Here is a 27,797-nt window from a genome sequence, read left to right on the forward strand (position 1 = left end):
GGAAATCCAAGTTTAGATCAGATATGTGAGAAGGTATGAAAATTTGTCAGCTTGGTGCTTAGTGTAGAGAAAAATCTGGGCATTGCCCAACAATAACAAAACCTAAGTAACATTAATGAATTCTCCACACCTCAAACACTGTAATTTACTTTCCAAAAGAGAAATAGTCGGAAACATAAAAGGTACATATTTAACATGGGCAAATGCACTATTTTAATAAATATTTATAGCATGAGTTATTGGCTTGGTGGTTCTGAAACAGATTATCATTTACATAGAAAACATGTGAAATGTTAGTATAGAACTAATTTTCAGTTACGAATTATAGTGTATACGTTGTGTGACACAAGAGATTTAAAAACACTTACCATTTTATCTATCCTTTATATTTAAGTCTCCAAAGTAACTTTTCACTGAAATTTAACATTTATCTTTTAGCAGATTGAGTAAGCAGTAAAAAGAAAAAAAAATCATCCAAATTCCTGTAGCTATTATTTAAATTTTAAAACAGCATAATGATTATTTTAGGAAGCAATATTTGCTAAAGGCATTTTAGTATTATTAATTTATATGTTAATATATTTGCTAATTTTTAATTCACATGTTCTCCAGGTGAATGGCTGTTAATCTTTTCTATAATCAAAATTGCTCTACATAGCATGCAGAACTACCAAATGTAAGTTCTATTTTCAGCCAGTGTGAAATTCTGGCAGAGCCACATTTTGTAACAAAACTTGGAAACTGTATGCTATTGCAAATACCATTCTATTTGGAAAGGTAAATTTTTAGAATTGGAGAAGCAATTGAAATGGAGATGGTGAATTTTTTAAGTGAGATTAGAAAGATAAAGATGAGGAGGATGCTGGAGTTAAACAGAAATGTATTAAAAATACCAGTTGAAACATTCCTCATTAATAGGCACATTAACCAACAGCTATAAATTGATTTTCCACCGTTCCTCACCAAAGATAATTTTATGGGGATCAAGTTGAACATTGCATTCCTTCTCTGTTGTAAAAAATGTTTATTTATTTTGAGAAAGCATGAGCAAGGAAGCCGGGGATGGGCAGAGAGAGAGAGAGGGAGAGGGAGAGAAAGAACTCCAGGCAGGCTCCACATTAGTGTGGATCCTGATGCAAGGCTCAATCTCATGACTGTGAGATCATAACCTAAGTTGAAATCAAGAGTTGGATGCTCAACCAACTGAGCCACCCAGGCTTCCCCCCATTTATTCTTCAAAGATTCCCTTTATGTTAAGCCGAGCTTTTCACTTGCCTCTCACTCTTTAAGTATCTGTTCATATTGTCTTCCATCTCAGCCCAAATATGGTTACATGTAAAACTGAATCTTATTTTATAAAATTTCTGTTTCCTAAAATAACTATATTTACTTTGCCATGAGGCATTCTTTTCCTAGTATTTCTAAATATTATTCAATCCTAAAACAAATTGTTCTCTGGTCATTATGTAATAGACACCTCCACAATGGCAAGCAAAACTTGCTAAGATGTTTGACAGACTATTCTTGGTCCATTTTCTTTCTTGATCAATGAGATTTCTTCTAGGGCTACATAGTTTTGATGTAACTGTAACCAAAATGTGGTGTAGCAAAGACTATGCTTAGTAGTTATAATTCACTATAAACAATGGATGTAGAGAAACTCATTTTAACACCAACTATATCTATGTTTAGTTTGGCTATAACTTTGTGATTGGCTGTAAATATTTTTGATTTTCTTTAATATCCTTGTTGCTTCAAAGGTCATAATAGGGAATGTATATATTAAAATTTGATATGTGTAAGATATAATTCCATTTTATACATGAGACCAATGAACAGTCAAAAATAAATATTAACTGGAAACTCCTACTAATAGCTTATCTAAATTTCTCTGGATTTATTTTTTTTTTATTTTTTTTTTTTATTTTTTTTTTCAACGTTTATTTTTTTATTTTTTTATTTTTGGTACAGAGAGAGACAGAGCATGAACGGGGGAGGGGCAGAGAGAAAGGGAGACACAGAATCGGAAACAGGCTCCAGGCTCTGAGCCATCAGCCCAGAGCCCGACGCGGGGCTCGAACTCACGGACCGCGAGATCGTGACCTGGCTGAAGTCGGACGCTCAACCGACTGCGCCACCCAGGCGCCCCTAAATTTCTCTGGATTTATATACCATTTATATCATTCTTACATGTTTACAAAATCTTTTTGTAAGTTTAGAAAAATAAATTATACAGTTTCTTTCTAAAGAGACCAAAGGTTTTGTTTTTATTTTTTATATTTTGCCTCTTCCTGAATATTTATAACATCAATGATACCAAAAATGCTTTTAGCAAGCTTACCTGTAATTCTGAAATAACACTGTAAACTTAACATACTGTATGGTTTAATGCCTGGAAAGACTGTTACAAATATTCTACCAGAAGAAATAAACAAATACTATAAGTACCATAAACCACTAATTTTGCTAACAAAGAAAGTTTATTTACTAATGGATGTTGAGATAATCAGATAATCATACCAGATACTAGAAGAGAAAGACTGATATAAAATTGCAATTGTGAGGATTTTATTGGAAATTTGCCAGAAACATTTCCATCCAAATAGAGATGAAATAATTACTTTTAGTAATCAGTTATTGAGCTTCATAGCTGTAATATGAGCAGCCTTCACTACTAGGAATTATTCCAGTTACCATTCTGTAAGTTGCAAAAACATCCCTTTCCTTTCTAATTCTATCAGTCATGGAGGGACCTATCTCCTGTGACTATTGTGAGTTCTCTGCTCTTCTACATGTTTGCTTTAGTTTACAGGTTATATTCTCATCCTGCTTATGCTGTGCACACCTTGCCTACCATTTTTGCCAGAAAAATGGTACTCAACCTCTTATGAAGCAAGTAAGCACACACATTAATAAAATATCTATTAGGTCGTTATGGTCTTTATCATAAGTTATGCTTCAGGAAAAAGTGATCCTCCTACTTCAGTGATTTATAACAACAAAATCATTTCTAATCCATGCTGAATGCTTATCTCTGGTCAGCTGCCATTCTATTACATATTTTTTCCCCCTCTACACAGACTGTCAGAATTTTTCCTATTGTTCCTAAAGAATACTTCAAATGGCAAAAGGGAATAGTCCTGAATGAAGCACACCCTGGTTGGCATGGCATCTAGTCAGAAATGATCCATCATGGGCCACCTGGGGGCCTCAGTCAGTTAAGTGACCTATTCTTGATTTTGGCTCAGGTCATGGGATTCATGGTCATGGGATCAGACCCCGAGTTGGGCTCTGCACTGGCAGCTCAGAGCCTCCCTGGGATTCTCTGTCTCCCTCTCTCTGTGCCCCCCTCCTCTCCCCACCCTCTCAAAATATTTTTTTTTAATTTTAAAAATCTTTTTTTTTAAAGAAATGATCCATCATTTTGCTCATATTGCATTGTCCAAAGTAAATTGAGTCACATGACTATACCTGAGTGCAAGTAAATTGAAAAATATTTTCTTCCTATGTGGAGAGACACCGTATAATTGAGAGCAAGTAATCTGTGATTCACTGAAGACAGGGAGTTAGTGAGAAGATTATAATTACCATGAAAATGATTTAACTGTATACCTTACTCCATATTGTATTTCAAACTCCCTTCCTCTATCTCTTTTTCTTTCCATCCATATATCCTTTGCATTGTATCCCTTCTAGATTTTACTCAAGAAAATTTGTATTTTCTCCCTCAGATATTCAGTAAAATATGTTGTGACCCGTGTAGTGTGAGTAGATCTGGGCATTTCTGGGTACTGTTAAAAAATTATATATATAGGAAAAACTTATGAAACATAGTTGCAAGGGAACTTTATTATAGTTCAAAGGGAAAAATGCAAAATATAGTCAAACATCTGTATATCTATATTTTATTTCCATAAAATTGATATTAAAAATGATTATAAAAAGCCTATGTGATAATATATGTGGTGATATATACCCAAATAATGTTGGCCATTTTAATGTTTAAGATGTTTAACATTTTAAGATATCCTTGGCATCAATATCATATATATGTAAAATCTTAAAGGATAATATTTTACGTAAACTGGCTTGTTTTCACTATTTCATCATTGAATAATGATGGGTTGACTTGGTCTTAGGACTCAAATTTTTCATGGCTAGTAAATAATGTGCAAGAAATAATATGTATTATTTGGCATAGGCTTCTTGGAGCAATTTTAACATTTTCACAGCCTTAAAGTAATAATAATATTTTCCTATTTATACTTTACTAATGCCTATTGTTTACAGTAAAATGAAAGGTGGAATTCAAAAATAAGTCCCAGAAATTTGTTCTTTCCTGATTTATCTGCATCCTCAAAATGCTGAGCCAGATTAACATCAATTGTTAATGTGAGTACATGATCTAGCAAGAGGGCAAGACCTCATATCTCTATCTCTCTCTCTCTACTTCCACCATTGTCTTTATATCTATTTATATCTCATTTTTAATCATTCTATTAAATTTATACCTGTATCTGTATTTAATAACTTTAAAATTGAAGAAAGAAATCAAAATCAGAATTGTAATTGTGGCAAATAAAAAGAATTAAGGGGCAAATATCTTTACACTTTAATCCATGTCTAATCAGGGGCAGAAAATGCACCTCTAAATAATTGGTTGAAAATTTCTGTTTAAATTTTTATTATAAGAAGGCCAGATTCTTCTGTTTACTTGTTACTAAATTCTGGGTTTTATTTATGCTGCACAACACTATATGATGGATGCAAAAGTGGAATGCCTGGGGAAAATCAACTGTCAAGCTGAATTCAAACATTATAGTTACTGTGATGTCAAAAAAAGCCATGCTGTCGCACCCAAACACTTGTACAGTTGAAAAACATGTTTTTGCTATTTTTTCTTCTTAGGTTTTAACAGTTTTAAAATCCTCAAGTACACAATGCCCTTACCCAGTCATACTAGTTTTGTGTGCGGGGGAGATGGGGGAGTAATTAAAACCATTGAGTTTTCTGCACTGTATGTTTACTGGTATCCATGGACCAGTAATGGGAAAAAAACCACAAAGAACAAACATTTTATATCGCCCTCAACAATTGTGCCGTTGAGTATTATTCCTCCCCTGTACACAACACAGAAAGATGAACTCCCAGGCTTCCCAAAAGCATTTACAGATTTACTGTTGCTTCAAACAACGCTGTAGGAAGAAAGCAGTGAAAGTTCTGGAAATGATCGGGATGAACAAATAAGCAAAATATACACAAATGAAGTTAAAAACAGTAACAAATCTAATTGTATGAAAATCTGACCTTTATCCATCAGTTTTGACAGGATATTTTTCTGCTTGCTCTTTGTTTTCAATGTGGTTGCTCTGTGAAGAAGCAAACTAAACTCACATCTATAATCTCAGACTTTTTACATATGTCTTTATGTTAAACATTTGAGATTATATTTATGTACATGTTTATATATGTTACGCATGTGTGTGTGCTTTATATATATATATATATATGTATATATATATATATATATATACGTTAGATATTCCATTAACTTTCTTCATATAATTTCTTTACTTTAACCCTTCTCTTCCAAGTGACATGATAGGGACTCAACATAAATCAATTATTGTGACAATATGAATTTCCTAAAAATAGTCATTTTGCCCTGACAACAAAGCTCAACTTGCCTAAATGGTATCTATGCAAAATATTGAATTAATAAGGACTTTAAAAAATTAATGTTTAGTATTTTTATTGTTTTTAAATTTGTTAAATGTTTATTTATTTTTGAGAGAGAGAGACAGACAGACAGACAGAATCCAAAGCAAGCTTCAGGCTCTGAGCTGTCAGCACAGAGCCTGACACAGGGCTCAAACTCACCAACCGTGAGATCATGACCTGAGCTGAATCATGAGCCAAAGTTGGAAGCTTAACCAACTGAGCTGTCCAGGCACCCCGATGTTTATTTTTGAGAGAGAACATGAGCAGGGGAGGGGCAGAGAAAGAGAGGGACAGAGGGTCTGAAGTGGGTTCTGCGCTGACATTCTCGCTCTCTCTCAAAATAAATAAATAAACATTAAAAAAAAGAATATATGAATGTTTATGAATGGCACAAGGCACCAACATATATAAAAATAAAGTTCTTGTTAAAAAGGGTTCCTCAATAAGGGCTCAGATTCAGTAGGGAGTTAAACAAGGTATGGAGTGAGGTGAGGACAGGATGATGAAGTCAGGGGGAGGTAGGTGGTTTTGCAGTTTTCATTATGTTTAGGGGTAAAGCATGGGCTGTGACCTGGGTCTCGTGTGGTTTGAAATTTTGAGAGTTGCCAAGGAGAGAGAGAAAAATGGGCTTTCTTTTCAGATTGCACAGATGTGGGAACTTGAAATTGAGACTTTCTCCTTATTACATGTGACATTTTGATTGCTGCCCTATGATAAGCTTTATCACATTCCTACATTCAAAGTAATGTCATTCCTCTTTTTAGATCACTTTCAGGTATAGGAAAGTATGTCATCCCAAAGTCAGGCAGCTCATTGCTCTGGTTATGGTCTCAATTGAATAGTAATGATGGGGGAAGTAAATTGTTTACTTTTTAATCAATTTTAAATTTAGAATTCTTATTGACCCAGGAAAACATGGAGGTAGTTAAGGAGGTAGTTGCTATAGCATTTGTAATAGAATTTGGCTGGAGGAACCAAAAAAAAAAAAGTATGAATCATAATCTTGCACTGAACACTTCCCCCATCTCATCCCCATTATACTCAATAATTTTGAAGTTCTAAAATAAACATGTAATATTGAGAGGAAAGAAAAATAACATTTCCTTTTTAAATCTGGGTTCATGCCAATGCTAGAACGAATGACTGCCTATGTCTGACCATAAATGTCACCAACCTTCAGCTACCTGCATAGTCTAAGAAACAAAATAATGGCCAGCATGGCAGGAAGCCTTTCATGGTAAAATTCTACATATGTTTATTTCAAATATGTCTGTTATGTGTGTATTTCAAATATGTTCAAATGTCCATTTATCCATAAGATTAGTTATTTCAGTAAAAGAGACTATGCTTAATTGTTTTCATTATTGGTTTCCTTCCTACATATTTCAGGGGTGTCACTCAATGATTTCTTTTTCTTTTTCTTTTTTTAAAATTTTTTAAAAAGTTTACTTATTGTTGAGCGAGAGAGAGAGACATACACATACAAAGAATGCGAGCAGGAGAGGGGCACAGAGAGGGAGACACAGAACCTAAAGTGGGCTCCAGGCTCTGAGCTGTTAGCACAGAGCCTGATGTGGGGCTTGAACCCACAAACTGTGAGATCATGAGCTGAGCCAAAGTCAGACACTTAGCCAACTGAGGCACCCAGGTGCCCCAACTTATTTCTTTATTCCAATCCCCTTTGGAGTTTGTTCAAAATATCCACTCAATGTATTCTTATTCTTCTCCTTTCATTCTCTAGGTACTCATACCTCTCCATTATCTACAATGAATGGGAGAATACCCCTCTTTCCTATCCCAATTTTTAAGATAAGTCTAGTAAAATAGACTTATTTTAAAGTCTATTAAAATAAGACTTTTAAAAGTTTTCATTGCTAGCTCTATTTATTTTTTTAATTTTTTAAAAAAATTTTTAACGTTTATTTATTTTTGAGATAGAGACAGAGCATGAACGGAGGGGGGGGCGGTCAGAGAGAGGGAGGCACAGAATCTGAAACAGGCTCCAGGCTCTGAGCTGTCAGCACAGAGCCCGACACGGGGCTCGAACTCATAAACTGCGAGATCATAACCTGAGCTGAAGTTGGCCACTTAACCAACTGAGCCACCCAGGCGCCCCTGCTAGCTCTATTTAAATATGACCATAGTGTAGACAAGTATTTTAATTGATACTGCATTAAAAAGAATGATGTTAGATCAAAACAACTAGTCTCAAAGACTGAACAGTCCTACTGTTCTAAGCTTTGACTTCTCTCATGGAGTCAGTCTTAAGTTTCCATTTATATGGCAAGCTTTGCTATTTTAACTGCAAAACAGTATTTTTCTTTAAGGAAATATTCCAGCTCTAAGATGAGAGCTTTGGAACACTTTTTCTCATTTTCCTCTTTACTCCTTGCTTTAAAAATTACATGTTAATTAAGAATTTTATTTCCCATATTTTTCAATGAAAATGATGTAGACCTTTATATAAGAACTCTTATTTTCCTCTATTCATTAAAAATACCCACCTGTAATTTAATGTACTTGCATCTCACAACATAACTGAGGATTATTTTCATCATGTTTCACTATATGACCAGGAATACATTTCACAGTGGGATAAATAAGAATAGAGGTTGATCCCAAGTGCTGTCCATATGTTGAAAGATAATATTAATGAAATAAGGCTATAAGTGGGATTTTAAAAGCGTATTTAGTAAAGGAACACAGATTATCTGTGTCTTGCTTGGCCCATGAAAAAACTTTTTGCACATTGGCATATTCATTGCAAATTCAAATCTGAGTCTCGCTTGTCATCCCATACAACAGGGAATGAAGGAAAAAAAAATGTTTTTCTTAGACTCTCTAGAAAAGAAAGCATCAGCGTGGTTTCTACCAGCAGAGGCATCATGAGAGGACTTGAGGAAAAAAATGTGAAGCATGTGGTAGTCGTTGTTTTCTACCAAAAATCAAATCAAAAAAACACCTTGATCAATTATTTTCCTGAGGCCTTTACATGTAAGGAATAAGAACTAAAGGAAAAAGTGCTTCAGTGACAGATCCGTCAGTGCTAAACGTTGAATTGGGCCAAACAAAGTGGATCACAGTCTAAGTGAGACCATATACTCTTCATTAGCCAAATTTACCCCACCATCAGCTGGGTTAGAAACTGAAACCATTGATGAGCAAGTCATAAAGTGGGTACATAGAGAGGATGCAAGGGAGCAAAAAGAAGAAAGAGTAAGGAGCATCTATGAAGAGATAAATACGGGAACTTTAAACGTGCACTGGCCCCACCACATGTTCAAGGGGCCGTTATGTTAGGATTTTTTCCTCTGTTCAGGAGAACTGGGATGGGGCTGGAGAGATAAAAAACAGACCTCTTCTTTTGCAGTAATAGGTTAAGTTGTAATGTTCTTCCTGGGGATCTTTAGTTTTAAAAGAGGACTAGTAAAGTATAAAAAGGCTCTCAGTGAAAATGTGTTTAAAAATGAGAAGTGGTGCCAGGAGATGATTCTCAGCACAGAGTGCACATAATTATCATCTGCAACACCACCACCGAAAGGTTGACAATATCTGACTTAATCAGTTCAAGGTGCATATGTGTTTTTTTATGTTAATATGTTTATTAATATAATTTATTTTATTTTATTTTTTATTTTTTAATTTTTTTTCAACGTTTATTTATTTTTGGGACAGAGAGAGACAGCATGAATGGGGAAGGGGCAGAGAGAGAGGGAGACATATTTTTTATTTTTTAAAATTTACATCCAAATTAGTTAGCATATAGTGCAGCAATGATTTCAGGAGTAGATTACTTAGTGCCCCTTATCCGTTTAGCCCTTCCCCCCTCTCACAACCCCTTCAGTAACTCTCAGTTCTCCATATTTTTGAGTCTCTTCTGTTTTGTCCCCTCCCTGTTTTTATATTACTTTTGTTTCCCTTCCCTTATGTTCATCTGTTTTGTCTCCTAAAGTCCTCCTATGAGTGAAATCCTCCTATGAGTGAAATGATTTTTGTCCTTCTCTGACTAGTTTCACTTAGCATAATACCCTCCAGTTCCATCCACATAGTTGCAAATGGCAAGATTTCATTATTTTTGATTGCAAAGTAATACTCCATTGGATATATATACCCCATCTTCTTTATCCATTCATCCATCGATGGACATTTGGGCTCTTTTCATACTTTGGCTATTGTTGATAGTGCTGCTATAAACATGGGGGTGCATGTGTCCCTTCGAAACAGCACACCTGTATTCCCTGAATAAATGCCTAGTAGTGCAATTAACAAGTCGTAGGGTAGTTCTATTTTTAGTTTTTTGAGGAACCTCCATACTGTTTTCCAGAGTGGCTGCACCAGCTTGCATTCCCACCAACAATGCAAAAGAGATCCTCTTTCTCCACATCCTCGCCAACATCTGTTGTTGCCTGAGTTGTTAATGTTAGCCATTCTGACAGGTGCGAAGTGGTATCTCATTGTGGTTTTGATTTGTATTTCCCTGATGATGTGTGATGTTGAGCATTTTTTCATGTGTCAGGTGCCATCCGTATGTCTTCTTTGGAGAAGCATCTATTCATGTCTTTTGCCCATTTCTTCACTGGATTCTTTGTTTTTTGGGTGTTGCGTTTGATAAGTTCTTTATAGATTTTGGATACTAACCCTTTATCTGATATGATGTTTGCAAATATTTTCTCCCATTCTGTCTGTTGCCTTTTAGTTTTGATGATTGTTTCCTTTGCTGTGCAGAAGGTTTTTATTTTGATTAGGTCCCAGTAGTTCATTTTTGCTTTTGTTTCCCTTGCCTCCAGAGATGTGTTGAGTAAGAGGTTGCTGTGGGCAAGATCAAAGAGGTTTTTCCCTCTTTCTCCTCAAGGATTTTGATGGCTTCCTGTCTTACATTGAGGTCTTTCATCCATTTTGAGTTTATTTTTGTGTATGGTGTAAAAAGTGGTCCAGGTTCATTCTTCTGCATGTCACTGTCCAGTTTCCCCAGCACCACTTGCTGAAGAGACTGTCTTTATTCCATTGGATATTCTTTCCTGCTTTTTCAAAGATGAGTTGGCCATACGTTTGTGGGTCCATTTCCAGGCTCTCTATTCTGTTCCATTGATCTGAGTGTCTGTTCTTGTGCCAGTACCATGCTGTCTTGATGGTTACAGCTTTGTAGTACAGCTTGAAGTCTGGGATTTTGATGCCTCCTACTTTGGTTTTCTTTTTCAAGATTGCTTTGGCTATTCAGGGTCTTTTCTGGTTCCATACAAATTTCAGGATTGTTTTTTCTAGCTCTGTGAAGAATGCTGGTGTTACTTTGTTAGGGATTGCATTGAATATGTAGATTCCTTTGGGTAGTATCGACATTTTAACAATATTTGTCTTCCTATCCAGGAGCATAGAATCTTTTTCCATTTTTTTGTGTATTCTTCAATTTCTTTCATAAGCTTTCTATAGTTTCCAGCATATAGATTTTTCACCTCTTTGGTTAGATTTATTCCTAAGTATTTTATGGTTTTCATTGCAACTGTAAATGGGATAGATTCCTTGATTTCTCTTTCTGTCACTTCGGTGTTGGCGTATAGGAATGCAACCGATTTCTGTGCGTTCATTTTATATCCTGCCACTTTGCTGACTTCATGAATCAATTCTAGCAATTTTTGGTGGAATCTTTTGGATTTTCCATATAAAGTATCATGTCATCTGCGAAGAGTGAAAGTTTGATCTCCTGGCTGGTTTGGATGCCTTTTATTTCTTTGTGCTGTCTGATTGCAGAGGCTAAGACTTCCAATACTATGTTGAATAACAGTGGTGAGGTTGGACATCCCTGTCTCATTCCTGACCTTAGGGGGAAAGCTCTCAGCTTTTCCCCATTGAGGATGATATTAGTGTTGGGTCGTTCAGATATGGCTTTTAGGATCTCGAGGTATCATCCTTCTATCCCTACTTCCTTGAGGGTTTTTATCAAGGTGCATATGTGTTTTAAAACCTGTATAGCTTGCAGTTTGAGTGTTTACTGTAGTAATTATTATCAATTACAGAGTTATGGTTTTCCAAAGATCACACTTTGGCAACTAAATTAAGTGTACAATCTAGCACAATTTGGAGATATTTAAACAGAGCCACTTATGAGAGGGCTTCAATTATGTAAACACTTGGAAACATTATGTTAGGGATAGTTTCTAGGGAGTGCTAAAAATGAAACAAAATACAACCAATATATCTTGCAAATCTAAGTCATTTTTGAATAGAAGAAACAGTGGATTAATTAGTAGACATCAAGAATATTTTAAAAAATCACAATATTTAAAAGAAGTTTCTCATTTAGCTTATCACATTTGATTTTTAAAATAGCAGTAACTGTTGAAGATGTACATGTCCTTTCCATGATGGACCTTCCAGAGAACTAATCATTTAGTCAAGTGTCATTTGTACACATAAATTTCCTTTACATCGTTTTTGTGTAAGCTAGTCTGAATAACCTAATCAGGCTTATTAGGCAGGTTGTATTACTCTTTGGATTATACATCTATATACTTACACAGCTGTGGATCCAAGTTTTAAAAAAGATACATAAAATCAGATATAAATCCAAATTGTCACATATTACATTCAGGGGCAAAATTTTTGACTTTTTATAATAACATTTTTCAGTTGAAAAGTTTCCTCCATCTTCTAAAGGCCCTTTATTCATCTTAAAGAGTTATCAACACCTTTTGCATTAATTCTAATGGCTTAATCTCCAGACAGATTTTATATGTCATCAAACTGAGCAGATTAAACAATAGTATCCAAATCTAGATATCTGGTTTCCAGCTTTCGGTTTTTAATGAATATCTTGAAATTGAGTAGTATGGTCTAGAAAAATATCGTCAGTATTCGATGATACATTACTTGTATTGGCAGCATAAACCAGCATTATTATTTCTTTTAAAGAATGTTAAAAGAATAATAGGGTGTTGATTCTTTCTGGAAACAATGAGGAAGGAGAGATTTGAGATGATTCTAACTGGCTAGATCCTGGCTTTTGCCAGCCTTTGAAGTGGTAAATGTAAATGACATGACAAAAAGTGGAAACATCTCGTCTTCTTTTATAAGGTAGTATTAAAATGACCAGCTCATATGTGAGAAAAGGAGAATTCAGACTTATAATGCAAATATGGAGGATAGCATATTAAATTTTAATGTCGACTATTTTTGATCTTCCAGAAAGTTTTGAGCTGCATTGCCTTTGATAAGCATCACATTGACAACTGTGGCTCCAAGTCTGCTTGTTGAAACCGGGCCAAGAAACATTGCAAATTATTAGCCACTCTATTTTTAGCCAAATTATTATAAATTTAAATAGAATTTGCTTAATATTATGTACGTTTTACCTTTGCATGTAGTAAATCACTGTAAAATGTACGCACTATTTTTTGCAAGCACAGAAGGAGATGACTCTCAAGAGACTTTTACTAATGACATGGGAGTAATGTGAATATCCCTCAATGGGTATTATTTTCCCTTTTCCTGCCATGTTACACATAAGGTAGAAATACATAGAATTTATTTTGTTTTGGTTGATAGATATGCTCCTTTTGAAAGCCAGCAGAATCTATTCATCCTTCCATACATAGAAAATCAACTTTACTCATTAGTATGGCACCTAGACAAGGTAGACAAGCTTGTCTTGCATTTTCAGTGGTATATTTATATTTCCAGGGATAAATGAAATGGTATAAGCCCCTAAAAATAAAAATAAAATTTCTTCCTGTAAACAACCACTTAGGATAGAAATTTTTAAATTATTGAAGAGAAACCTACCAAATCACTGGCAACAAAACTAAATATAATAAGATTCATTGCTAGGAAATGAGTAAAAGGCAAGGATATTTACCTCTAAGAATACTGGTGACAGAAATAAGAACTTAAACTTTGTCTAACTCTGTGTCATGGGAAGACTTTAATAGCATGACATGGAAAGTATAACCATTCTTCACATTCTAAAAAGAAAGTACAACACAACTTGGGTGCGGTTAGTCAAGCAGTTAACATTAAGCACCCAAAGCTGGTAACAAAGGCAAGGACTCAGTAGAATAAGGAATCTAGTAGTAGTTGATTATGAGAAGTAAAACAAGAAGGAACTTAGCATCAATAAACATATTTTATGTATGAAGAATCTCAACAACTACAATGGAGTCAGTGTAAATTCCTGTATTTATAAGAGAAAATTTGGCAAAAAGAATGATCCAAAGTGATGGAATATCAGTAGCATTTAATAGAATCCTGGATCTTAAGAAAAGGAGAAAGCACAAACTATTTCTCAAGTTTTTAGTTTAATTCCAGTTAGTTAATATACAGTGTTACGTTAGTTTCAGGTGTACAATATAGTGATTCAACACTTCCATACATCACCTGGTGCTTATCACCTATTTAACCCATCCTGCCACCTCTGGTAACTGTCAGTTTGTTCTCTTAAGTTAAAAGTCTGTTTCTTGGTTTCTCTTTTTGTTTTGTTTTGTTTTGTTTATTTTTTTCCCTTGCTCTTGTGTTTTGTTCTTAAATTCCACATAGAAGTGAAATAACATGGCATTTGTTTTTCTCTTACTGATTTGTTTCACTTAGGATTATACCCTCTGGCTTCAACCATGCCTTTGCAAAAGGCAAAATTTTGTTTTTTATGGGTGAGTAATATTCCATTATCTATATGTATACCACCTTTTCTTTATCCATTCATCAGTCAGTGGACATTTGGGCCCTTTCCATAATTTGTCTATTGTAGATAATGCTGATATAAACATTGGGGGGGGCATGTATCCCTTTGAGTTAGTATTTTTGTATTCTTATACAATTGCTGGATGGTAGGGTAGTTATATTAACTTATTGAGGAAGCTCCATGCTGTTTTCTACAGTGGCTTCACCAGTTTGCATTCCTAACAAGTACAAGAGGGTCCCCTTTTCTCCACATCCTTACCAATACCTGTTGTTTCTGTGTTGTTGATTTTGGCCATTCTGACAAGTGTGAAGTGATATCGTATTGTAGTTTTGATTTGCATTTCCTTGATGGTTAGTGATGATAGACATCTTTTAATGTGTCTGTTAGTATCTGGATGTCTTTGAAGAAATGTCTATTCATGTCTTCTGCCCATTTTTAAGTTGGATTATTTGTTTTTTGGATGTTGAGTTGGGTAGGTTCTTTATATATTTTGTATACTAACCCTTTATCAGATATGTCATTTGCAAATATCTTCTTCCATTCTGCAGGTTGCCTTTGAGATTTGTTGATTATTTCCTTCACCTTGCAGAAGATTTTATTTTGATATGGTCCCAATAGTTTATTTTTGCTTTTGTTTCACTTGCCTGAAGTGACCTATATAGAAAGAAGTTGCTAAAACCAATGTCAAAGAAATTACTGCCTGTGTTCTTCTCTAGGATTTTGATGTTTGAGGTCTCACATTTAGATCTTTAATCCATTTTGATATATGCGTGTATGGTGCAATAAAATGGTACAGTTTCATTCTTTTTCATGTCACTCTCCACTTTCCCAACACCATTTGTTGAAGATACTGTCCTTTTCCATTGTATGTTTTTTCCTTCTTTGTCAAAGATTAATTGAACATGTAGCTGTGGGTTTATTTCTGGGTTTTCTATTTTGTTGTATTAATCTGTGTGTTTATTTTTGTGCCAGTACCATACTGTTTTGATCACTACAGCTTTGTAATACAACTTGAAGTTCAGAATTGTGGTGTCTCCAGCTTTGTTTTTCTTTTTCAAGGTAGCTTTGTCTATTAGGGATGCTTTGTGGTTCCATAAACAGCTTAGAATTTTTTTTTTTTTTTTTTGAGGCTCCTGGGTGGCTCAGATGGTTAAGCGTCTGACTTCAGATCAGGTCATGACCTTGTGGTCCGTGAGTTTGAGCCCTGCGTCAGGCTCTCTGTTGACAGCTCAGAGCCTGGAGCCTGCTTCAGATTCTGTGTCTCCCTCTCTCTCTGTCCCTCCCCTGCTCATGCTCTGTCTCTCTCTCTCTCAAAAAATAAATATTTAATGGGGCGCCTGGGTGGCGCAGTCGGTTGGGCGTCCGACTTCAGCCAGGTCACGATCTCGCGGTCCGTGAGTTCGAGCCCCGCGTCAGGCTCTGGGCTGATGGCTCAGGGCCTGGAGCCTGTTTCCGATTCTGTGTCTCCCTCTCTCTCTGCCCCTCCCCCGTTCATGCTCTGTCTCTCTCTGTCCCCAAAATAAATAAACGTTGAAAAAAAAAATTTTTTTTTTTAAAAAATAAATATTTAAAAAAAATAAAAATAAAGAATTGCTTTTTCCAGTTCTGTGAAAAATGATGCCAGTATTTCCATCATGATTGCATTAAATGTGTTGATCGCTTTGGATAATATAGACATTTTAACAATATTTGTTCTTGAAATCCATAAACATGGAATGTTGCCATTTTTTGTGTGTGGTTTTCAGTGTCTTTCATCAGTGTTTTACAGTTTTCAGAGTACAAGTGAGAAAGTACAACTTTAAAAAAATGTTTTAAATTTATAACTATTTACTACTGAAAATTTCTTGATGGTGAATTTTTATTCTTTGGTTTAAAACTTCTTATAGGCCTTTTATCTAAGTAAATTACTTGATTTTATATAGTACATTATTGATGGATCCTCAGATAGATGTCGGTTGGTTCAAGTTATGAAGAAATAAAATGTAAGAATGTAATGGCAGAATACTTGAAAGGACTTGATATGTTTTACTAAGTCTACAACTGTAAAAGCACTGAATTCCTTTTTTTTTTTTTTGGAGTAGGATTGCCTCTGAACATTGTAATTATTTAATATTTGTGCAGCTAGTGAATATCTAGTTAACAATTGCCTTAGTTATAAATACCTTTATCCATTTTATAATATGAAATATTTATTTCATATAGAATTTAACCTGTACATGTATAGTTCAAATAATAAAAAGACAAATGCAACAAATATAATTTTGAAAAATAAATAATTCAATAAACTAGATACATTAAACATCAGAATTTGGAAACCCGTTTAAAAAAAAGTGAATACACCATGAGCCCTAAATAAACCAAGCCTCAGAAAATGTGGAGAGATCCCACACACAGAGTAATTCTGTGCCAAGTCACCAACTTTATCTCAAGTGATGTGGACAAAAAATAAAAACTAAAGCAATCTATCTCCTGATCCAACTAAGATTTCTCACAAGTCCTTCAAAACCTGCAGGGTGGGAAGGTTGTGAAAGAAAACATATGAGACATTCATGGTCTTGATAAAGTATGGGACAGCTGGCTTGCAAAGGTTGAGTAGATACAACAGAGCTGAACAAAGTATTTCAATGCACAGACAATGGAGATTGCAACTCAGGAGCAGAGAAAACCCCATAGCATCCTCAAAACTTAGTAACCAATATTCGTAGAAGGAGAGATCAGTAATAGTTCCAGAAGTTAAGTTATAAAACAGAACACTGGGATTAGAGAAGTGCTCCAATACCAGGAACTAGTCACAGGAAAGTAGATTCCATGTTCAAAAAATTTAATCCAGTGATGAGCTAAATAAAACTAAAGCATAAACAACTTCCATATTTAGTTTATCTACAGATCCTTGGGATTCAGCTCTCACTATACTGACCCAAGAGAAAAAAATGTATACTCTTTTGTGGAGGTAAATATTATTCACACTGTTCTCTACTGTTATTTTTATAATAAGTGCCCATTATATAATCAAAGATTACAAAACACCTAAAAGAAAACAAGAAAACATACACCACAGTTCAGAGAAGAGTCAATAGCAGGACATTTAGAGATGGGCCAAATTTAGAAATTTTCAGACAGTTATTTTACAATAACCATTATATAGACATGAAATAAATAACACAGATGAGAAAATGCAAAGGCATGTCTCATACTTGCAATACATGTATCTTTCAAAAATCTAGTGTCAGCTTATATAAAAAAAACCCTATAAATTCATAAGAAAAAGATAAGCACAGATTTTATACATCTCATAAGAGGATATTAATCTGATGTGCAATGCAATAATGCTTCCAGGTAATGTGAGTTAAAATTAAAATAAGAGGTAGTTATAAACCAATAAAAAGACTAAAATTAAAAAAAAATAGTAATACTAAGTTTTTAGAAGTTTTTAAAAATACCTGGGCCTTTCATATATTGTTAATGGGAGTATAAAGTTGTCATTCATTTTGGAAAACTGCTTAATGTAGTCAATTTATACAAGCATCTACACTTTGACCCTTCAATTTATTCCTAGTTTTACCCAAGAGAAATAAAAATATTTGTTCACAAAAGAATTGTAGAAGAGGTTGGATTGTAGAAGGAGAATGGATTGCTAAATCATGGTATGTTTGTATGATGGAATATTACCCAACAATAAAAAAGAATAAATAGCTGCTACAAGATAAGCTGGATGCATATAATTATATAATTTATGATTCCATTTATGTTAAGCTCAAGAAAAGCCTAAGCTAATCTATAATGATTTACACCAGAAAGTGGCTGCTAATCAGTGTAGGTACTGGGGATTGGTGAGCCCAAGAGAACTTTCTGCAATGTTGAAAATATTCTATACTTTGATTGTAACAATTACACAGGTATATATGATGGTCAGAACATATTGAACACTTAAAGTCTATGGAGTTTATTTTCTATTAAATCTATTTAAATTAAAATAAATAATTTTCTATCCTAAAGTTAGGAAGATATTATTCCATAATAACATCTAAATTATTTACAGCTTTTCTCTCAAATGTAAATTTTTTTATATCCTTAGAATTGATTCATTTTCATTTTTTAAACTATGGATAACTACTTGTCCCAATATTATTTATCAAAAAGCCCAATTTACTCACTGTACAATGCCACTCCTTTCATGTAGGAGTGTAGTGTATGGGTCTGTTTCTGGACTTCATGTAGTGTATGGGTCTGTTTCTGGACTTTCTATTATATGCCACTGTTTTGTCTATTCTTGCAGCATTTTCAAATGGTCTTAATCACTATAGCACTATCATGGTTCTTGAAACTTTTTAAAACTCTGAGCAGACAATTAGTACTTTTTTCCTAATCACCATCCTCTCCATACAATAGCTATTTTGAAACATCACTATACATTCCTTAAAGCCCTTTCCCTGGCCACTGTCCACATCACACTCAGCTAAATACCTTAAGTCCTACCTAATAGAGAACATAATGGCTCCCAGGGCTTCTACCTCCAAATTTATCAGCTCATCAATCATCCTTATACCCTTCCTTCCCATTTTGGTAGAGGGAATGTTATTGCTATAGACAGCAGTAACTGCAGTTGTTGTTTCAATCTCATCTCCTCTCATTTTCTCAGGCATGTTACACCATCGATTTCATTCTCTTTTCATGTATTACCATCTATTGCGTATATTTTGTCTCACTTTTAAGATTTGTGATTTTCCCTATTTTAAAAAAATATATTTTAAAAATAAAAATAAAGAAAATAATTAAAGAAACATTTTTGTCTTTATTGTGCATATTACATGTAACAAAGTTCACACTATACTCTAGATAATATTGCTCATACACTTTTTATTAGTATAGATCATGAATTTATCTCATGTCATGAAATATCCTTTTAATACATAAGCACTTCAATAGATAATTTCATAATATCAGATGGATGTGCATATATCCCTTCTTGTTTTACAACATTTTCAAATAATGCAAATAGTTGTGTTTTTGTTTTAAATGGACACAAAGATAATAAAAAGTGCCTCCTTTCCCACTCTACAGAGTTAAGTATTTTGAGAATATCTATGTATGCATGCGGGGATAATCCCTTATTAACATGAAGAGATAAATATATACCCTCTGCAGCAAATTTTGTTTTTTAACTAAATTATCTCTTGATGATTTTGTATGTCAATTGTTTTATCATTTATTAAATAGGTAATAATTTTTAATGCCTGCATAATATTCCAAAACTATACTTTATAAACTATTCTATTTTTCATTTCTCATCCTCTACTATGTCCACTCTTTTCTTTTATTTATTTTCTCTCTATTCTAATGTTTCAGAAAATTATGATCTTTGTTTCTTTTTTATAGATTTTATTTTATTTTTAAGTAATCTCTATACCCAACATGGGGCTTGAACTCAAACTCTAAGATGAAAAGTCACATGCTCTACCAATTGAGTCAGCCAGGCACCCCTATAATTTTGATTCCTATTCTCAATGGATGTATATTTTCTGAAGTGCCAATTATTGATTACTCACAAATCTTTGTAGTCAATTTGATCCACTTTTTATTTTCGATCTTGTGTATCTGGAAACTGATTAGAAGTTGTCTAATCCTGTAGGCATATGAAAATCAATATTTGTAATTTTTTAATGTTTATTTATTTTATAGAGAGACAGTGCAAGTGGGGTAGGGGCAGAGAGAGAGGGAGACATAGAGTCTGAAGCAGGCTCCAGGCTCTGACCTGTCAGCGCAGAGCCCGATGCGGGGCTCAAACCCACAAGCCGTGAGATCATGACCTAAGCCAAAGTCAATGCTTAACTGGCTGAGCCACCCAGGTGCCCTATGGAAATCAATATTTCTAAACAAGAACGAATCAGTTTTCTCTAAACCTGAATACAATATTTAACTTCTACTGAATTCTGTTCTTCTGGATATTATTCACACATGGTAAATGTTCATCTTATTGATCTAGTTACTTAAACCAAAACTGAGAGTTATTCTTGCATCTATTCTCTTATGTCCAGTAAGGAACAAAGTACAGCAGTTTTTACTTTCTTAGTGCAATTAAAATGTATCCCCTTTGATATATTCTTACTCACTGCCTTATGATCCTGCTCACTTACCTCTAAACTTAACTACTAAATAAGCATTCCAACTGGTCTTTCTGAAGCCATCTAATCACTGCCCCCCTAATATTTCCAACTGTACACTGCTGTCAAAGAGATCTTCTCAAATGTGGGGTTGATTCTGTTTCTTCCGCGTGCTGAATTATTTCTCAGAATTATTTTCCTTTAAGATAAAAACAATATATTTAATTTTACATGAAAAAAAAACCTGACTTTCTGTGCTAGTTAGAATTGTAAATATATTTCCCCAAGATCATCCTCTGGCTATTCAGTCAAACACTAATCTATGCACTGCTATGAAGGGCCTAAATTACCATTCATCTGACCTTAAAATAGGGAGATTATCCTGGATTATCATGGTGGTCCCAATCTAATCACATGAACTTTTAAAAGAAGAAGAAAAGGCAGAAGAGAGACACAGATGAGTCGCTCATAGAAAGGGGGGTATAAAGGGAAATTGGAGAGAGTCAAAGTTTGAGGAAGCTGAACCCTCCATTGTTGATGGGGGAGATATGGGAAATCTGAGAAGGAATGTAGGCAGTATAGAGGAGCAAAGTGTGACAGATAGCAAAGAAATGGTACCCCAGTCTTAGAACCATGAGAAATTGGATTCTGCCAACCAGAATGAGCTTGGAAGCAGATTCTTCCCATGGCCTCTTGATGAGTGCTCAGAAGGTCAACACCTTGGTATGGGGCTACTAAAACCCAGAGCAGAGAAACCAGTCAAGTCAACCCAAACTTCTCACTGGTAGACCTGTGAGATAATGACTTTGTGTGTTGTTTATGCTGCTTAATTTCTGACAATTTATTATGGGAGAAATAGAAAATCATTATATTTTTATCTTCTGACTCCACTCTCTCAAGCTTTATCCGTCATCACTGCCTCTTCCTCACTTTACCTTGAGAGATTCTGAAACATTTTATGTTCCCATATGACTAGGTTCCTTCCTATCTTAATGTGCATATCTCCATGATGGCTATTTTTCTAGCCCTTCTTATTTTTCCTGACTAATTTCTACTTAGATTTCACAGTTCACCATAGCTATTATCTCCTCTAGAAACCTACCTGAACTACCAAGTCTCTCTTGAATGTTCAGCTTAAGTTCTTGAATACTTTCCCTTATGCTGAGTTATTTCCATTAAAACACTTAAGACATCCTCTGGTAATTATCAACTTGTAGAGTATTTGACCATACTACTTACTGACTTACTACTTACTGAGTTATTTCCATTAAAACACTTAAGATATCCTCTGGTAATTATCAACTTGTCAGTCTCCTGGTCTTTGAATATAAGATTTTTGAAGACATAAGCTATAAATCATATCTTTGAATAGCCTAGGACTAGCACAAAACACAAAACAGCATTTATGCACAAGAAAATTATTTTATTGAATTTATGCCAGAATGATGGGCTTGCAGTTTGAGATGAATTCTTAGAAATGATTTATTAACTACCATGTATATCAATGAAAGGTCACTATCCTTTCTGTAAAATTATTTTGTCAATAAAGATTAACCTAAAGAGTCATTTACTGTATCCTGACACTTTATCCTTTACTTCAGATAGCTTATTTTAAATTAATTGTAGTAGTGATGATATTAACATTTATCTATTTAACTAAAAGACACATTGTTCACCTGAAACTGTGACCTTTTTTTAAGGCAAATCACATCACTCTCCATATTTACATGTTCTTATTCCTGGTAAAGTGTTTTGTGTTTTTTGTTTTTTGGGTTTTTTGTTTGTTGTTTGTTTGTTTGTTTGTTTTCACTGAGGAATAGTTAATTACACTACCCTTTAAGGAACAATATTGAAAGATCATTACCTGCATTAATTTTTCTCCACATCCCTAACTTGCTCCTCCTCAAGTTGGAGAAATTCTACTAACTGTAGCGAACCAGAAATACATTGGCCTCTGGAGTTCAGACTCTTCTTCCATTTCATTTACTAGGATCTACCTTCCTAAAACAGCATTTGTTTTTATTTTCACTCTTGCTCTCAATGGTGCTGGCTTCTCCATACTGCTAGGAGTGCTTGCATTTTCCTAACTGCTCTATTTGTGACAGTCATAGTACTAGAAGTTTATTTACCAAGAGGTAGGGAGTACTAGAAGGCCCACGTTGGCCTTATGACAAAGCAGGGCAGTCACATTTGTGCCATTTTGCCCTACACCAAGTGTCTTATCTAGGGCTACTAAGGGCTGAAATACAGCCCAGACTTGACTTTCCAAATCCTGTGGCCTGCAGGGCAAAGGCCAGAAGAATGCCTGTGCTCCTTCATGAGAAGATATATTGTGTGCATCCCTGTGTCTAATCTACCATTCTGAACTCCTTCATCTGTTTTCATTTGGTTCAGAACCAATAGTTCAGAGATCTCACTAATTAGATTTAAAATCATACACCAGACAACAAATCTAAGAGAAACTTGATTTTCAGTACTGTGTCATTATCTAAGAGGCAATTATTTAATCTAAAATAATTTTCGGGGCGCCTGGATGGCTCAGTGGATTAAGCGTCCGACTTCGGCTCAGGTCACGATCTCGCGGTCCGCGAGTTCGAAACCCGCGTGGGGCTCTGGGCTGATGGCTCAGAGCCTGGAGCCTGCTTCCGATTCTGTGTCTCCCTCTTTCTCTGCCCCTCCCCCATTCATGCTGTGTCTCTCTCTGTCTCAAAAATAAATAAATGTTAAAAAAAATTTTAAATAATTTTGTCACAATTTGAAAATAACTTTTTTGTGTGTTAAATCTTAAGCACGCATATTTGACCATACTACTTACTGATTAACTAGATCACAGGATTTCTATGCTATGCATATGCTAAAATACCCATGTATGGATAGATAATCTCATGTGTTCTATTTCTAATGTTATACAGTCCTAAAAGGCACTAATAAGTGCCTAATTATTATTGCCTATTAGGCTATTATTTTACAAATCACTTTTGCCTCTTTTTTCAATGGTAATAGTATCAGATTAATGAGTTACTGCTCTATTTGAAATATATTTATGTGTTTGCACAAAAAAGGGCAAAACCTTGCAAATTAGTCTCTTAATAATGATGATAACTTAAAATTTATATTAAAATTTCATTGTAATGAAATTCTCATGCTTTTGTATGGTACTTCTACTCATTGATCTTCTAAAGTACTCAGTTCCCTTTGCAAAATGTTGTTTGGATAAGGGGAAAACAGTAAAGTGAGGTTGAATGCCAGATGTTTAATTAACACCACTTCATCTAGTCTACTTCAAATAGCATAATGTTCTCATAGAGGAACGAATTTTCTTTCAGTATTTCATTTAAAATATACAGTAAATACTTTCCAATAATTGAATGACTCTGCACTGCAAACAGTTAATATGTAAAATGAACAGGAAAGAATGTGCTTATTTCCAAGTTGGTTTTACAAAATCATGACATGTCAAGAAACCAGCTTGAGATACTGTAGGATAAATAAACATCATGTAAATTGGACCATATTCACATATTTGCCTACAAAACTGGTTATTTTGTTTTCTTTCTGTATACAAGATCAGAATGCAATTTATTTCTCGATACAAAGCAAATGTGCTCAATTTTTCCAATTAAACTCTTTTACACTGTTTTTGTTAAAATTTTAACTCCTTAGTAGCCATAGTAGTTGACACAATTACTTTTCAGTTTCCTACTGTATAAAAACAGCCTAATACTAGAGATTTGTCTCCCAGGGTGTTGAGTGAGCTAACTGAGATAGTCATGTAACATGTTTAGTCTAGAGTTAGGTATATTGTAAGTGAAAGGTAAATGTTAACTATCATTATCATGACTGCTTCTGAAAGCAGTAATTAGCTATTATTAATCATCTTATTTTGTAAACTCTTATTTCCTGCTAAAATGATGGTCCAGTCTTCCTTCTAACCTCAACAGCAACAGTGGATACATTTGGAAGACAGCACACTTACACAATTATTTTTGAAAATCAAATAAAATTTTCTCCCCTACCTAGGAGAAATCTTTTCCTTAGGAAAAGATTAAAAGCTCTTACAATGGGGGCGCCTGGGTGGCGCAGTCGGTTAAGCGTCCGACTTTAGCCAGGTCATGATCTCGCGGTCCGTGAGCTCGAGCCCCGCATCAGGCTCTGGGCTGATGGCTCAGAGCCTGGAGCCTGTTTCCGATTCTGTGTCTCCCTCTCTCTCTGCCCCTCCCTCGTTCATGCTCTGTCTCTCTCTGTCCCAAAAATAAATAAACATTGAAAAAAAAAATTTTTAAAAAAAAAAGCTCTTACAATGCCTCTATTAATATTATATTAAATTATGCCTTTTAAAAAAAGCAGATTATATTACCTTTCTTTTAGGCTTGCATTAAGTTTTTTAAGATGTTGGTATTTAATGTAGTAGTGTTTTTGTAGCAAATCTGCCATTTCCACAGATCATTTAGCCACATTAATCTTTAGAACTTGTGCCAAAAAGAAGACATTAAGAATTTTAGATAATTTCAGTATGTTTAAATATCTAGTTTGATTTAAATGCAGATGAGTACCAAATAGCGTCCCTTTCCATCTTAAAAAAAAATTAACATTTCAATTTTTATTTTTTGAGAGACAGAGACAGAGAGTGGGCAAGGGAAGGGCAGAGAGACAGGAAGATACAGAATCCAAAGCAGGCTCCAGACTCTGAGCCTGATGCAGGGTTCAAACCCACAAATGTGAGATCATGACCTGAGCCAAAGTTGGATGTTCAACCACTCAACCAACTGAGCCACCCAGGTGCCCCAGTCCCTTTCCATCTTAATGTTCATGTGACAACGAGAGCTAAGGGGAGCAATGATATAGAATGCAAATGTTTTAGAACCAAAAAATGGCTGAGGGAACACCAGATAATCTGAATTAAAAGTAAATCAGTTACACAAAACAATGAACTCCTTATTTCATTCATTTTTTATTTTTTTACATTGATAGTATTTAATATTTCTTCTAATATATGTTGGGAAATAAAGGGAAATGAAAAGGTATTGGATGTGTCCTGCATTATATTCAGCACTGTATGTATTTAAAATAATTTATTTCTCACATCAGTGTTAGCTTTTACACATATATCTCATATAGTACTCTCAAAAATTGTGTGAATTGCTTTCTTAATTCTCTAAAGAAAAATCAGAATCTTGCCATTTAAAAACTCATCCTAAGTAGCCAAAGTAGAAAGTAGCTAGGAAAAAGCTTAGGTACAAACTTACGACTTGCTGATGACAAGGCTTGCTATCTCCTTTCAATCAAACCCTCTTTCCTCCAATTTAACTTCAGTGCTCAGAAAGAGATTAACCATCTACTTTATTAGATATTACCAAAAACTTGGATCTTCTGTGACATAAATGGAATGTTTCTCTTTCTATTTAGACATTCTTTTATTGTGCAGTCATACCATGAGGCTGGTCAAAATGTGCCAGGGTGGATGCAGCCTTGGAAAATGACAGGACTTAGTAAATAACTACAAACAGATGTCAAATGGGCAAAATTAAAACAGGAAGACTAAGTGAGTAAATTCAAGATTAATTAGTTATAATCATTCCTCCTGATAATCTCATGTATTTTAATAGAGTAGTTTTTAATGCTTATTTATTTTGAGAGAGACAGAGACAGCACCAGTGGGGAGAGGGGCAAAAAGAGAGGGAGAGAGAGAATCCCAAGCAGATTCTGCTCTGTCAGCACAGAGTCCAACACGGGGCTTGATCTCCACAATTTGTGGGATCGTGACCTGAGTGGAAATCAAAAGTTGGATGCTTAACCAACTGAGCTACCCAGGGGCCCTTAGTATTTTCATATTCACTTGACAATTTGATCTTTATAATTTTCATGTGAAGATTTGTAATTTTCCTGCATGTCCTTAGTTCTACATGCCATTCTCCCATGCATAAGATATTACTTGTCATTCTAGCTTCACTGCAGTATTCTTTGTACCCCTTATGTCTTTATATCTAAAAAGAGTGGCACATATTTTATAGACTTGTAATCATATACTGTTATAATTATGCTTTATGGAGTTATGTATGAATCCTCATTATTTTATACATTTGTCCAGCTCATTACTGTAAGTTGAAGGAGGGCAGAGAATGCCTATCAAAGTGTTGGTCACACAGTAAGAACTAAAAATGGCTTTGGTAAAAGACAGAAAAAGCTAAGGGAAAAATAAAAGAACAGTGAAATAAAATTTATACACCTATGATTTAATGTTTAAAAGTAGTTCTGGGGCACCTGAGTGGCTCAAATGGTTAAGTGTGCAACTCTTGATTTTGTGTCAGGTCATGATTTCAGGATTATGAGTTTGGGCCCTACTTAGGGTTCAGCGCTGACAGGGTGGAGCCTGCTTGCAATTCTCTTTCCCTCTCTCTCTCTCTCTCTCTCTCTCTCTGCCCTTCCCCCTGCTTGTGCTATCTTTCTCTCTCTGAAAATAAATAAATATACCTAAAAAAAAAGTAGTCCTAAACAAACAAAATCTGGTGACATTTACAAATAAAATAGTTGTTTTCCCAACACAATAATTTCTGTAAATATATTTAAATGTTTTCTGAATCATAGAACATTTAGACTATACACAATTATACCAAATTATTGAGATAATATGTGATAGGTAATTTTAGAAAGAATACAAAGTATATACATTGTTAGTTTGGGCATATAAATCACATCTCTAACATTGGAAATTAAAATATGAAATGGAAAACCACAAACTAGAATTTTTGAGTGTTTCTCTTTTTTTTAACCACACTGTAACATAGTTATTATAATAAGGATTTTAATTACAAGTAATTTAAGTTTATTAGATTATTATTTGAAAATTTATGATAATTAACAAATGAAAGACATTTCTGCAAAATTGTCTTAAAGCCTCACACCCACCACCAAATCCACAATTTTAATGCAGATCTGAGAGTAATTAATGAAATTATAATGAGATTTGTAGACTTGATGGTGATTTTAAATTTACACAAAAACACTGAATGTTAAAAAAAAAAAAAAATCAATGCTTTCTAACGAGCATTTAAACTTATCCAAGTTCATTAAAGGCATATTACATTTCCATTTTTATCATGGTGGAAAGAGAAAAAAAGTGTTTTAGTTTTCATTGCTCTTTGTTTTCCCATTTAGGAGAAAAGGAAAGATAGTTCAAGTTATATTCGTTGTAAACATATCACTGAAATTATATGAATTAAAAAAAATGTTATGCAAATATAATCTGGTACAGGAATATATACATGTGTATGGGGTGTTTATATACATACAACACATCATATACATAT

Source organism: Leopardus geoffroyi, chromosome B3, assembly GCF_018350155.1.
Source record: "Leopardus geoffroyi isolate Oge1 chromosome B3, O.geoffroyi_Oge1_pat1.0, whole genome shotgun sequence".
In the NCBI taxonomy this organism is placed as follows: Eukaryota; Metazoa; Chordata; class Mammalia; order Carnivora; family Felidae; genus Leopardus; species Leopardus geoffroyi.